The sequence below is a fragment of the Micrasema longulum genome, unplaced genomic scaffold, assembly GCF_059751315.1.
Source record: "Micrasema longulum isolate JH-2025_06_02 unplaced genomic scaffold, ASM5975131v1 h1tg000367l, whole genome shotgun sequence".
Taxonomy (NCBI): Eukaryota; Metazoa; Arthropoda; class Insecta; order Trichoptera; family Brachycentridae; genus Micrasema; species Micrasema longulum.
In genome coordinates this window covers 1-13,433 of record NW_028277568.1, presented here as the reverse complement: position 1 = coordinate 13,433, position 13,433 = coordinate 1, and the positions used below count along the sequence as shown (strand labels likewise).

General features: G+C 30.6%; 1 protein-coding gene across 2 annotated transcripts in view; it reads right to left on the bottom strand.

The window, feature by feature from the left end:
• The window catches only part of LOC148282173 (sodium-independent sulfate anion transporter-like), a 40,699-nt gene extending 36,172 nt beyond the window's left edge, over positions 1-4,527 (bottom strand). Inside the window, exon 1 of one of the 2 annotated variants that reach the window (XM_088225526.1) lies at positions 4,230-4,527. The gene's annotated coding sequence lies outside the window, so the exon portion shown is untranslated. The remainder of the gene's footprint in view (positions 1-4,229) is intronic. The other variant, XM_088225527.1, reaches the window with a different exon arrangement.
• Between the last annotated feature and the right edge of the window lie 8,906 nt (positions 4,528-13,433).

The window sequence follows — 13,433 nt, the reverse complement described above, 5'->3', positions numbered from 1 at the left end:
CGGGAGACAGGGGAAGGCCTATGTTCTACGCTGGACCAACATGGGTTGATTATGTTATGATGATATTTTTTAATTAAATTTAGTATTTTTTGACAAATCAACAAAATGACTGGTTTTATTGTTTTAATGATCAATTTATAAAATGACCTTGATTTATACCTCTATTTGTAAATTGTTAAAACGTTGCATTCTACAGGTAATTTACTTCACAGCATTTCCCCTACAAATTTATCAGTTGTATTGGTCCATTGTTTGAATCTAGGAATCAATTTGATTTTAGTCTTAACTTCAATAAAAGCATGCCTGATTATATTGGATTCCAATTGTACTGAATCAAAATAAGATAAATTTTCCCTTTGTTGAACCGAAAAGACAATGAAAACGCATTTACTTGACCAATTCCCGAGAACGGATGAATGATTCATAATTTTGTTTTGATAATTAAACTCGAAACTGCACGCTAATTTTTTTCGGTCATTTCTGTCTACAAATTTATGCACTAACATTAATGCAAAAAATGTTTTATATTTATTGAAATCTTCCAGTACAAAAATATTTGCACGGCGAAATTATTGCTAAAAGCAATATCTTCCAGCCAACCAAAAAACAGACGGGTCAAATGAAGAGTTGGTCAAAATTTGTGCTTCGAAAATTAAAAAAATAAATCAACACACACAATTAACATATTACAACAGACACGAATAACATTTTACAGGGCGGAATATAGAAATCTAGGCATCCACAGGGCTTACGACCTGTCGTTGGCTGGTTAAAATGGCAACTTATCTACTGTGTAACATTCGCCATTTCGCCTATATTTGAACATTTATATCCCATCTGTTGACTTTTGTGAAGTTAAAGAGCTGAAACCTTTATTGTTGCGAGTAGATTCATCTGTATTGAATCTAGTATGTAGGTAAAATAATTTAATCAGATCAATCTCACCCGCAACAATAAAGGTTTCAGCCATAGAATTACTATGATTTCAGCTCTTTGACTTCACAAACAGCAACAGATGGAAGAGTCGAAAGAATATAGATGCTCAAATATAGGCAAAATGATGATTTAAAAAAAAATAAAAATATTCAGGAAACATACAGTACGGTTACATAGTTTTATATTTTACACAGTTAGACTCAACTTTAAAGGACCAATGAATGGTCCAGTGAAGTTTCCATGTTATATTATAATTATATCTAAGGTTATCAATGAACTGTTTTTTTATACAATAATAATAAGTGCAAAAAAAAGAAGGAAAAAAAACATGAAGTTGTTTAAAAAATAAAATTAAAGTAAAAAAAGTATTTAAAGTTTGTATTTGTTATTTACAAATGGATATAATATTAAAAATGAAGTAAATTTTTTGTAAAAATAATTAAAAGGTAAGAATTAAAATAAAGAATGAAAAACACTCTCAGATGTAAAAAAATATATATATATATATTTTCAAAAAGGAAAAACATGTGTATATATACGTACATATATTAAGGGATTCAAAGAAACGACGAGAAGAATCTTTGAATGATGTTACACACAATGTTACGCAGTGGGTAAAATGGCCACTTCAACCAGCCAATGACAGGACATAATGCCTAGACTTCTATATTCTCTTCTGTAGAGTGTTCTTCATGCCTGTTGTCATATATTAATATTAACAGCTCCCTAGGGGTTTGAATCCAGTCCTTATTAGGCAGATAAACATTTTTTTTACTAGGCAGATAAACTTAAATGAGGACATAAGTACCAAAGTGGGACAATGGCCATTTTTATAATTTTTTGTTAAAGATGATTTTCCATTTCAAATATAAAAGAAACCGATATTAAATAAATTTTGATACCTTTGTAAAACAAATGGGTAGAGATTAATTTTTAGGTATGTGAAATAACCGATCAGATGAATGAATCTCTTCGCAACAATTTCAGCCCTTTAACTTCACTAAAATCAACAGATGGGAGAATTTAACAAATACGGATGTTCAAACATGGGAAAAAAAGTGAATGTTTACAGTGTGTTTACACACTGTTTGGGAACTTTAGTTCCCAAACATTCAAAATTTTCCTTCTTTTAAAAAACACGCACTATCCTGGTTTCAAACTGAAGATTGTAACTCTTTTTTTCTATTATATATTTTGTTGTCTTTTAAGGAACATTTTTATGTTTTTTTATATTTTTTATTTCCTTTTTTAATTACTATAAAATAAAAAAGTACCTTCTAATCTTTTACAGAATATTTTCTTTTCTCTTTCTTATATTACACAAAAATACTATACCTGTCTATTTATTAAAGGAGCAAAAATTCATAAACGTTTCTTGTATACTATTTTTACTGTCAATATGTATTTCATTGCTTTGTAATTATCCTTCATTTTTTTAATACTCTGTTTTACCTCTTATGCATATTGTAAAAAATATATATGAATAAAAAACAGCCAATGACAGGTCATAAGCCCTGTAAATGCCATATGCCCTTCTCTAAAAAGTTCTCCACCCCTGTTGTAATTTTTTTAACCCTTCTGTTTACGTTAAATCGAGGGAGTAAAGAAGAAAATAAAAAAGGAGAATACATTAATAATATTAATAATAATTATAGTTTATTAACAAAAATAACAATTACTTTATCTACTACATACACACTTAGGTAATAGATTTCTCTGGATCATGTCTAGTCTGCCTAACTAGGTACAACCTGTTTTAAGGCAGACATTTTTATGCAAAATTAACAATCACATTACTACCTACCAAATTTAATATTCAGGTATACAATATTAATTTATACCATTTATTATTAAAGAATGTATTATTGACTAATTTATTGTAAAATAATTAAGGTGTAATTAAACATTATTGACCAATATTGTTGCAATTTTTTTTATGCCTTCTCGTTCAAAAGAATCTCGTTTTTATGCCTCCTCGTTCAAGTCAAAAAACTTGGAAAAAAAGGATCCAACATACGTTAAAGGCCGTAATGCTATTTACACAAAGTAAAAGTAATAAAATAACACCGTACTATATTTTTTTGGGCTCTAGTAAAATAGTTCCCACAATATTTCATATTTTTTATTTTATTGGGAAAAATTAACAGTATGTACAAAATATGTCGTCAATTTGTATATTGGTGTATGAAACTCATGCACACATCAAATAAATTGTTTACACTTAACACAATAATTCAAATTATGTTAAATATAACAAATGTAAAAAATAAAAAAATTAAAAAGATGCAAATAATAATAAAATTAATTAAATATCAGCTTCTCTCAATATTTCTATGATTTTTACTTAAATTTACATTTATTGACAGAAAAAATATCAGCCTCGGTAAATCTATAGTAATATTGCTCGCATATTCTAGGTATTGTAGATTATTTTAAATAGTTCATTGACGCGTTGTCTGGGTAAAACCGAAGATTTTGTATTGTCGGTCTAGATGGCACACAGAATGAGAGTCTTTCAAGTAGATATTAGATAATGATTTATTATTATATAAATAAAATACGAGTATTACTTTAATCCACAAATGTATCTTTTATTTCTGTAATAAATTACGTATTTACAAAGAACTTCCATCAAGAATTTTCACCTGCGAACTTAAATGTTTTATAAATTATTATTTAATAATAAATAATATTACAACATTTTCATTAATACAGGTCATTGTGAAACATAACAAGAATCCTAAGAGTTTTTGACGCGACGGCTACTCTCAAAATCGAGTGAGATTAGTCGTGCCTCGAGTATACTGATAAGGGTATTTTCCTACCACTCTTGAGGTCCTAGTTTTGATTCCCCGCAAATTCGAAATAAATGAACCGGCTTGTGGTCCCGTGGATCGTCGCGGATTCACGGATCAGGGGTCCTAGATTCAAACCTTACTATACCACAACTTGATTTTGATTTTTTTAATAGTGAGTTACTTTTTAACAACTCGTTGGAAACGGACCTAAAAATTGGGTAAATCATATGCATGGAAAAAATTATCAAAAAACATAAATAATTGAATGGATGATAATTTGCTTTAATATTTCAAAGGCCAATATACTAAACCTGAATCGTAAGACTGATCATTTTGCCTTTATCAAATGAAAATTATATTCAATTGCAGAACCGATAAAAAAGCATATCTCGGGGTAAATACTTTCACAGAAGCAATAAAAGCATGCAAACAAAATTTTGTGTGTAAAGACGATATGTTTAAATATGTTTTTTAATGTTCAAGCCACGTACATACCTGAACCTGAATATTGAAAAAAATAATAGTTTTTTTTTGTTTGAAAAGAATGTCACTTCAATATTCACGTATTTACAAAATTCACTTATTAAAAAAAAACGTTTTCAATGTCACTTTCACTGTCTCACAAAACGCCGAATATTATTTAAAAATATGAAATGGTTAAAAAATAGAACACCATAGAAAAAGGCTATTTTAATTTTGAATTACGTGCATCTAGCGCCGGTAGCGCTCTTGACTACATCCCGCGCAAATTTTCCCGCGCGACTCACTCGTGTCAACGACAATCTACTTATATATGAAATAGATTTTCCGGCGGCACTTTGCAGTAAAGATTATCGAAAAGCAATTTGATAAACATTTTTTTCTGAATCTCCTGGCTCATTTCGTATTCTCGTTGCTAGCCTTGAAGAAATCGTGGCAATGAAGATGATAACTTATATTTTGCGAAAGTTTATTAGATATTCTTCTCATGCAAACAGAAATGGACGAATGGCCACGGCATCGATCTTTATGGACATAAGTACTTATAATTACTAAATACTATTTACTTACGAAGCAGAATTTTATAATAATTATTAAACATTATGTCACGCTATAGATATTTCAAACAACTTCGAGATTTCATCCTATCATCATCATCATCGTTCCCATTCCGCACCTAATGGTGCATAGGGCACTGCATTGATACACCAATTGCAGTGTATCTTAATCACTTTAGTCACATGAAGATAAGATGATCAGTCTTACACTTCAGGTACCAGTCCAAGGACTATGAATATTTTAGTGTGAAAACACCCTTATTAATAGATATTCCGTTCATCCATGTCGGGAATCGAACCCGAGACCTCTTGCATGGTAGGCAAACGCGCTGACCACTAAGCCACGAGGCAGAAAATTTCCATTTCAGATTTGATCTTAAGGCCATCATTTTATAGATTTTCGTCGTATACTTGTACAGTCCAAGGACTATGAAATATTCTAGTGTGAAAACGCCCTCTAAAAAAAATATTTTATTTCAACCATGTTGGGGATCGAACCTGAGACTTCTTGCATGGTGGGCAAACTCGCTAACCACTACACCACGAGGCAGACAATTTTATTTCACATTTGATCTTGAGGCCATCATTTTATAATTTTTCTAAGTAGTTTTTAGTTTTATTTATTTTACTTTTTGTACATAATGTTAACTGTACATTGGCGGGCTTATTGCCAAATAGAAATTTCTTCCAACCAACTAATAAAATAAACGTTTCATTTTAGTCATTCAAGTCGCAAAACATATTCAAAAGAAAGTCAAAATAAAAAAACTAAAGATTGAAATAATTGTATTTGTGCATAAATTACCTAAAAGCAATACGATTACTCAATAGGAATAAGGAATAAAGAGAAAAGTGGAAAAGAGGAGGGATTAAGGAAAAGAAAGGAGATGTTTTTTTCAGACGTGATTTAAATAGAGATACCGAAGTAACATCTTTGATAGTGGATGGGAGGTGATGTAATACTCATTATTCACGTAATTTTGCTTTTTACAAATACACATGTCTTTAATTACAAAAAGTTTAATATTAGGGTATTTTTAATACGGTTCTTTTTATAACTTATCAATTTTATTAAAATTAAAAAAACGTAAAATACGAAATAAAATAAAAAATCACCATCATATACGAAAGTTCAGTGGTTTTAAAAACAAATGTTGGTTAATAGACTATCAAACTCTTTTTTTTAAATCATTTTCATGTATAATAGTATCATCGCTATGATTTTTTAATTTTTGTAATTTGAAATTACACAACTCGTGACGTCACGAGTTGTCGTTGAGTTGAGCTGACATTTAAAAAGAGAACCCCGTACATATGATAAAACACTAAACATGGCTTTTCGGAAACCAAAAATTTATTACAACATATAACTAATTGGATGTTCTAAATAGCTGTTGACCAGACCTATGACGTTTTAAAGTAGTTCATTTTTATCAAAACGTATTTTTATTCATTTTTTCACACATTTTTGAGAAACTTTTCCTTACAAAAGGGGTCTAATTTTTACCGCGTGTACCAATTTGCCGTAGCCCTTAACGTCTTTGTCAGGATTCGATATACTTTTATTATTAACATTTTTGAATTAAAAAAAATAATACGTAGATACAGTTAAAAAAAGTAATCATACCTTCTTAAGGCTGTAGCGTAGTAAAACGAACGCAAAATTATGAAATCATACAATTTTGCCATTTTAAAACCGAAAACGATAAGGGCAGGTCTGAAGGTCAAAAACGTAAATAAGATGTTGTTATGAATGAAATATTACAACCAGAATTATCTTCTTTTTATAAAAAAAGAGTACAAATCTATAATAAAAGGTTTCAACTGAAGTATTTAAGTATTACCGAAGGCATTATTTTACGTAGAAATAAAGAAAAATGTTACAAAAATGTATGTGATTTAAAATTATTGTATTTCTTTTCAAAATCAAAAAATTCAAATTTGGCTTCGACCACTTTTATGTTCAACTTATTATTTTTAAATTGTTAGAATAAATTTTAGTTCAATACTTAGTCTTTATTGAGATCTCAAATACCTAAGTTTAGTTTAAATTTGAAATAGCGTAATCTGCCGGTCTAAAAGTAATTATATTTTAGTTACATAAAACTTTTAAGTATATTTTTTAACAGAAATACCTTAAAAAAATATTGTTATTATCTAATTTATGTTTTTTTTTGTTATTGCGCGTTTAAAAAAATACATTCGTTTTGAAATGGCAAAATCGTATGATTTCCTTATTTTGCGTTCGTTTTACCAACTCATCAGAGAATTTATATTTCCTGAATAAAGTAGGTTCACCAAATTAACTAAAAAATATTCGAAAAAATATTTTTTATTGTTTAGAAGTCTTCCCAAAACTGACTACCGTATTTTGCGGACGATAAGACGCACCCCAAAATTTATCTGTAAGTTTTTAGAAAAAAAAAAATTGAACGATAAGACGCATCGGACCACCATAAGACGCACCCCAATTTTCAGGTCAAATTTTCACAGTAAAAAAGTGCGTCTTTTGGTCCGAAAAGTATGGCTATTCTCGGAAACAGACACTATTTTAATTTAGATTTTTCGTTTCACTTTCTTTTAATGTTAAAAAAATATATATTTTAAATTTTCTGGATGAGAGAAGAAGAAGAAGAAATACATTTATTGTATGATCGAGTAATGGCCCCGTGGCTAGTGTTGCGGATTCACGGATCAGAAGTCTGAGGTTCGTACCCCATGCTACCCAACTAGATTACCATTGTCTAATAGTAAATTATTTACAATTCGTTGAAAATGGCCGCACAATCGAAATATTTAGGTAAATCATTAGAATGAAAATATTTATTTTTTTAACAAAAAAAATTACTTGTATTTTAATGTTATAAATTGAAAACACTTGCTACACTAACAACTTATTTATTTGACCAATTAGCGCTTTCACCCTCTTACGGGCACCGTCAGAATGGTAAGCAAATGTGTATCAATTAGAAACTTCAGGAATCGGATACAATAAATGATTTTTGTTATTTTTGTTTTTGTCTATTAACAAATAAAAATATATAAAAAACCACTGGACGTCCTTATAATTACAATACGTGTATTCTAAAAATACCGTTATATTTATATCCTACATAGAAAAACGTCCAGCTATTTCGCCTACTAAAAAATGAGGAACAGATCATATTTTTGTCAATTGGTTTGTGAAAAAACCGATATAATAATGCACTGTTTAAAAAACTTAGTTTTCCGTGTTCACCGTTGTGGATAAATATGAATAAACAATTTGGGATTCAAATTATGCATAGTCAACATGTAAAATAAATTATTGGCGTATAAATATGTTAAAAATATGCCAACGACGTTTCGTTGTCTCGTTTTCCGCACCACAAAACAGAACCGATTTGGTTATTTTTTTGAGAAAGAGTATTTAGAATGAAATTTTCTGTGTCGGTACCTTTTTTTATTTTGTCTTTTATTTTTTTTATTCATAAATCATATGACACAAAGTATTTAACCAGTATAATACATATGAATTACATTCTCAGGAGTTACAACAACTCAATTCGGGACTTAAATAATATTAACATAAAAAAAACACATATGGAGAACAACAAAGAAACAAAGCAGATTTCACTTTTATAACTAAATATAGCACAACAATATATACGCCAAAAACCTTTTCTTACACAAGCAGAATAAATATATATAAACGCTTTCAAAAATGATGGAGGTGGTAAATCTACTAAGGGAGAAAAGGTCGTTAAACATCACATGCCACGAAGACTATGCAGCCATAATGGCAGTGATGATAAGAACATATCCATCTCAATTAGTAAAACATCTGGATGCCTAAGAAATGTCGTATGGAGGTTGTGATGAGCACATGAGGATACTATTTGCATACCCGGCAAAATCCATATTTCTTTATTTTGAGCAAATCACAAAAAACTGATACAATACTTAACGTCCACCTTTTTTCAAACTTCAATTTTTTATTATAATCAGTAAATATTTTACACGTAAGCAGTGATGACATAAACATGATTATGTCAAGAAACAGTAGTGAAATAATAAATTTAAATTATCCATTCCAACTTCACAATACTCAAGTAAAGGTTGCCATGTTTGCAACAAACCCGACAATTTAAAAGTCAAGTTCTTGCAAATAAAGCCGTATTGACTGACAATGTTATAATTATTGTAAAAAATGGTATTCTAAATATGTTTCAATTAATATTTCACTTTTTTAGATTTTAAATTTTGCCGGATTTGCAAGTAGTACCCTCACACGTGGATTGGAAACAAGATTCGCATATACAAAACGTTTGCGTTTTCCAAATTTGTATACCGAACTTCCGAACGGCATGTTCTTTCGAACAGAACTAACTATAGTACACATTATGATGATGATAGCTCAAAAAAGAATTCTTAAAACAATGTTAAAGTTGCCAATGAGGAAGTTCAGTGGTTTTTTTCAAATGTTTTATTCGTTAATAGACTGTTAAACCAAGTCAATTTTTTTATTTTTAATTTTTACATATCGTATTATCGGCGCTACGATGTTTTAAAGTTTTGTATTTCTGAAATAACTCCGCGTGTGACGTCAGAGGTTCATTTCCGCTTATTCCCATTCAGTTCTTCCTATTGGTCCAGAAGCGACAAGCAGACCGGAAATCTTCCATAGCTCTCAGATTATAGGTTGATTCACATGAACCAATGACGTCATTTAAAGTAGTGTGTTTTTATTAAAATAGTTTTTATTATTTTTTCTGTACATTTTCAAGAAACTTTGCCGTACAATTTAATGCTCTAATTTTCACCCCGCGTAAGAATACATTTTTTGTATCCAATCTCCCGTAGGGCTGAAGTTCCTCATTGTCACCAGTTCAGAATGTGTGTTCGAAGCAGCGGCTGTTATGGATGTTATTCAATTTTTTAATAGGGTTTTACTGTGTTATTGGTTCAATCACAAGACCTAAACCAAAGGCAAAAACAAAGAAACCCAGGAAGCTATTGAAAAACTACAGCCGGTGCCGAAAAGGAGAACATCTCATGGTCAATGTTCCCATTTATATCTTGGACCCAAATCCTTCAACAGTCTGCCAAAAACTGTTCGCGACATATCATATAGTCACCCTTTAATTCCGATAATCCTAGCTAAGCTACCTACACTTAATTAACATTTTACAACAGAGATGAAGAACATTTAAGAGAAGGTAATATAGAAGTCTAGGCATCTACAGGGCTTATGACCCGTCAATGGCTGGTTTAAGTGGCCACTTTACACAATGTGTAACATTCACCATTCTGCCTATATTTGAACATCTATATGCCTTCAATTCTTTCATCTGTTGATGTTTGTGAAGTTAAAGAGCTGAAGCCTTTATTTATGCGGGTGAGATTCATCTAATTGAATTATTTCACCTACATACTAGGCAACGCCTGAAAATATTATTTTTTCAATTTCTATACTTCTTCATGGACCAGGTAATTTATCAACAATATTTTGAGTTTGTCCAAATTTTTGTAGACAAGGACTGGATTCACCTCCCTGGGGAGCTGTTTATATTAACATTTTACAACAGAGATGAAGAACATTTAAGAGAAGGTAATATAGAAGTCTAGGCATCTACAGGGCTTATGACCTGTCAATGGCTGGTTTAAGTGGCCACTTTACACACTGTGTAACATTCACCACTCTGCCTATTTTTTAACATCTATATTCCTTCAATTCTTTCATATGTTGATGTTTGTGAAGTTAAAGAGCTGAAGCCTTTATTTATGCGGGTGAGATTCATCTAATTGAATTATTTCACCTACATACTAGGCAACGCCTGAAAATATTATTTTTTCAATTTCTACACTTAGTTGATACTTGTAACAATGTGTTTGTATTTGAATTAAATTATTTTCTGTATATCTATGTAAAAAATCTAAACCACTTAATTATGTAAAATATATATATATATATATATCACACTAAAATAAAATCGTAAAATGGCTTCCTCGGCACGGGTTTTCCCAGTGAGGAATACATTGTAAATTCAATTTTATAGTATATTTTTGTGAAGTATTAAATAAATAAATAAATTCAAGAACCACCCTCCGCCTTCAAAAGGGATTCTTGAATGAAGTACTGTTGAAACCTGTGTTAATGTGGTGTGATAATAAACAGTTATACTTTTTACGCTTTCTGGGAAGATTTTAAATTATAAAAATATAATATATGCTATTATTTTTTTTCTACTACATTTTTGTATTACATCAAGTTTTGAAGTAAGCTAATGCTTAAGTGATTATAATTGTATGTTCAAAAGTGTTTATTTATAAAAGCAAGTCATTTTAGATTTGAATTAGTATCACCAAACCGTGACAAACTGACAATAAATGTTGTTAGTCATTATTTTTAAAATTGTAATGTTCATACAAATTGCAAATATAGTTTTTTTTTACTAAATAACTTAAATCGAGTATTTCCTGAAAGCGGCCAATTTTCCATTATTCAAGGTGAAATTATATGATACCTACTATTTTTGTTTATTTTTTTTTACCAAACTCAATAAAATATAGTACATATAAAAATACAATTATTTGTAGATATTTTTTAAGTCATCAAATTATGATTTTTCCATTAAAGTGGTACTCGCGAAGGTTTACTTTCGACCTAATAAAGCTTAGCCGTAATCAAGGGGGGGTTATCACTAAAGCCCTAAAGCTAGGGTTTCCTAGGACAGCGGTGCCCGTATTTTAACGGCCGTAGTGAACGGTGATGCAGTGGACAGCCGTCGTAAAGGTGACTAGAGTGTGGTTTTCTAGGAAAACGGTGTTATCAACACCATTTAACACCGTTTTTCTAGGAAACCACTCTCTAATCACCTTTACGACGGCTGTCCACTGCATCACCGTTCACTACGGCCGTTAAAATACGGGCACCGCTGTCCTAGGAAACCCTAGCTTTACAGGGCACTGCAGATTGAATAAACACCTTGCTAGAATGAACCGTTCCCAAACTTCCAGATGTAGGTTCTGCAGCGCAAATGCGGAAACACCTATAAAAAATCTATGTCAATGTGATGCTTTACATCATAAAAAGTGCAGCATCCCCGGGGAACCACTGATCAAACTTGAGGATGTTAAATAGCTCGCCCCCTACCATTAGCAAAATGAGAACTCTCGCCTTCGACACTGAAGCCAGGCTCTTCCTAGACCTGGGCTCGGAGGGCGAGAACTATTCACGAGGACCCGTCACAATAGATCTTCACAGGTCACAGTGACGTCAGGAGCTTGCATAGCACTGACCTCTTAGAATAAAAATAATAAGATATCTCCATTCGATTTCCCTTTTCGGGAATTTTACTTGAGAGTAGCCGTCAAGTTGTAAATAGAACCTGCAATATGTGTAATCAGAAATTAAATTGTATTGATATTAACATATCTTTAACTTCCTTTAAAAGTGAAATTTCCAAAAATAATTCAAGTTATGATGTTGCGCCTTGAATCCGCAGCCTATATTATGCAGGTGATGTGCAGTTCTGTATGTAGGCACATAATAAATGTACACTGTATGGTCAACTATAGTTGTATTATATATTATAATGTGCAACTGTGTGACCAATATTCAAAAGTAGATATATTTTTAATAATATGTATTACATTTACATTTCTAGTAATATTATAAGTTTTGTATGATTAGTTATTTTATGTTATGTATAATTTTGATGTGACAACATTTACAATAACAATATTATGTGGAAGCCTCTAATGAGGAACTTTAGCCCTACGGGAAATTGGATACAAAAAATGTTTTCTTACGCGGGGTAAAAATTAGAGCATTAAATTGTACTACAAAGTTTCTTGAAAATGTACAGAAAAAATAATAAAAAATATTTTGATAAAAACGCACTACTTTAAATGACGTCACTGGTTCATGTGAATCGACCTATGATCTGAGAGCTATGGAAGATTTCCGGTCTGCTTATCGCTTCTGGACCAATGGGAAGAATTGAATGAGAATAAGCGGAAATGAACCTCTGACGTCACACGCGGAGTTATTTCAGAAATACAAAACTTTAAAAAATCGTAGCACCGATAATACGATATGTAAAAATTAAAAAAAAAAAATTTGACTTAGTTTAACAGTCTATTAACAAATAAAAAATTTGATAAAAACCACTGAACTTCCTCATTGTACTTTATGATATGTATTTATGGTATAATTGTATCTTATACATTTATAAATGTCTGTTGGCATTCCAATGAAATAAAATAAAACAAAATTAGTCTAAAACACCGTCGAGTGTTCTATTTCATATTGTTAAAAGCAGTATTATTTTAAATCAGTAAGTCCAAATCACGACAAAGTTATGAATGATTTAATATCAAAAATTTAACTCGTATACATGCACGGGTTTTTAGGGCAATACCGCGAAACTTCAGAAAAATATTTTTCATGATGTACATTTGAAAATATCCTAACGTAATATTACTGATTTGTTAAAATGACTAAAACTTTAAAAAAATAAAAAATAAAAATTGGATTCTTCCATAGGAAAGTTTTAAAAGATTAGCTAAAGCTAACAATTGATTATAATTAAATAAAGCAGCTGGAATATGTAGTTTAAAATTAATCTATTTTAGAAATTTCTTATGTAAATTATCCAACTATAAATCATAGTCGTGC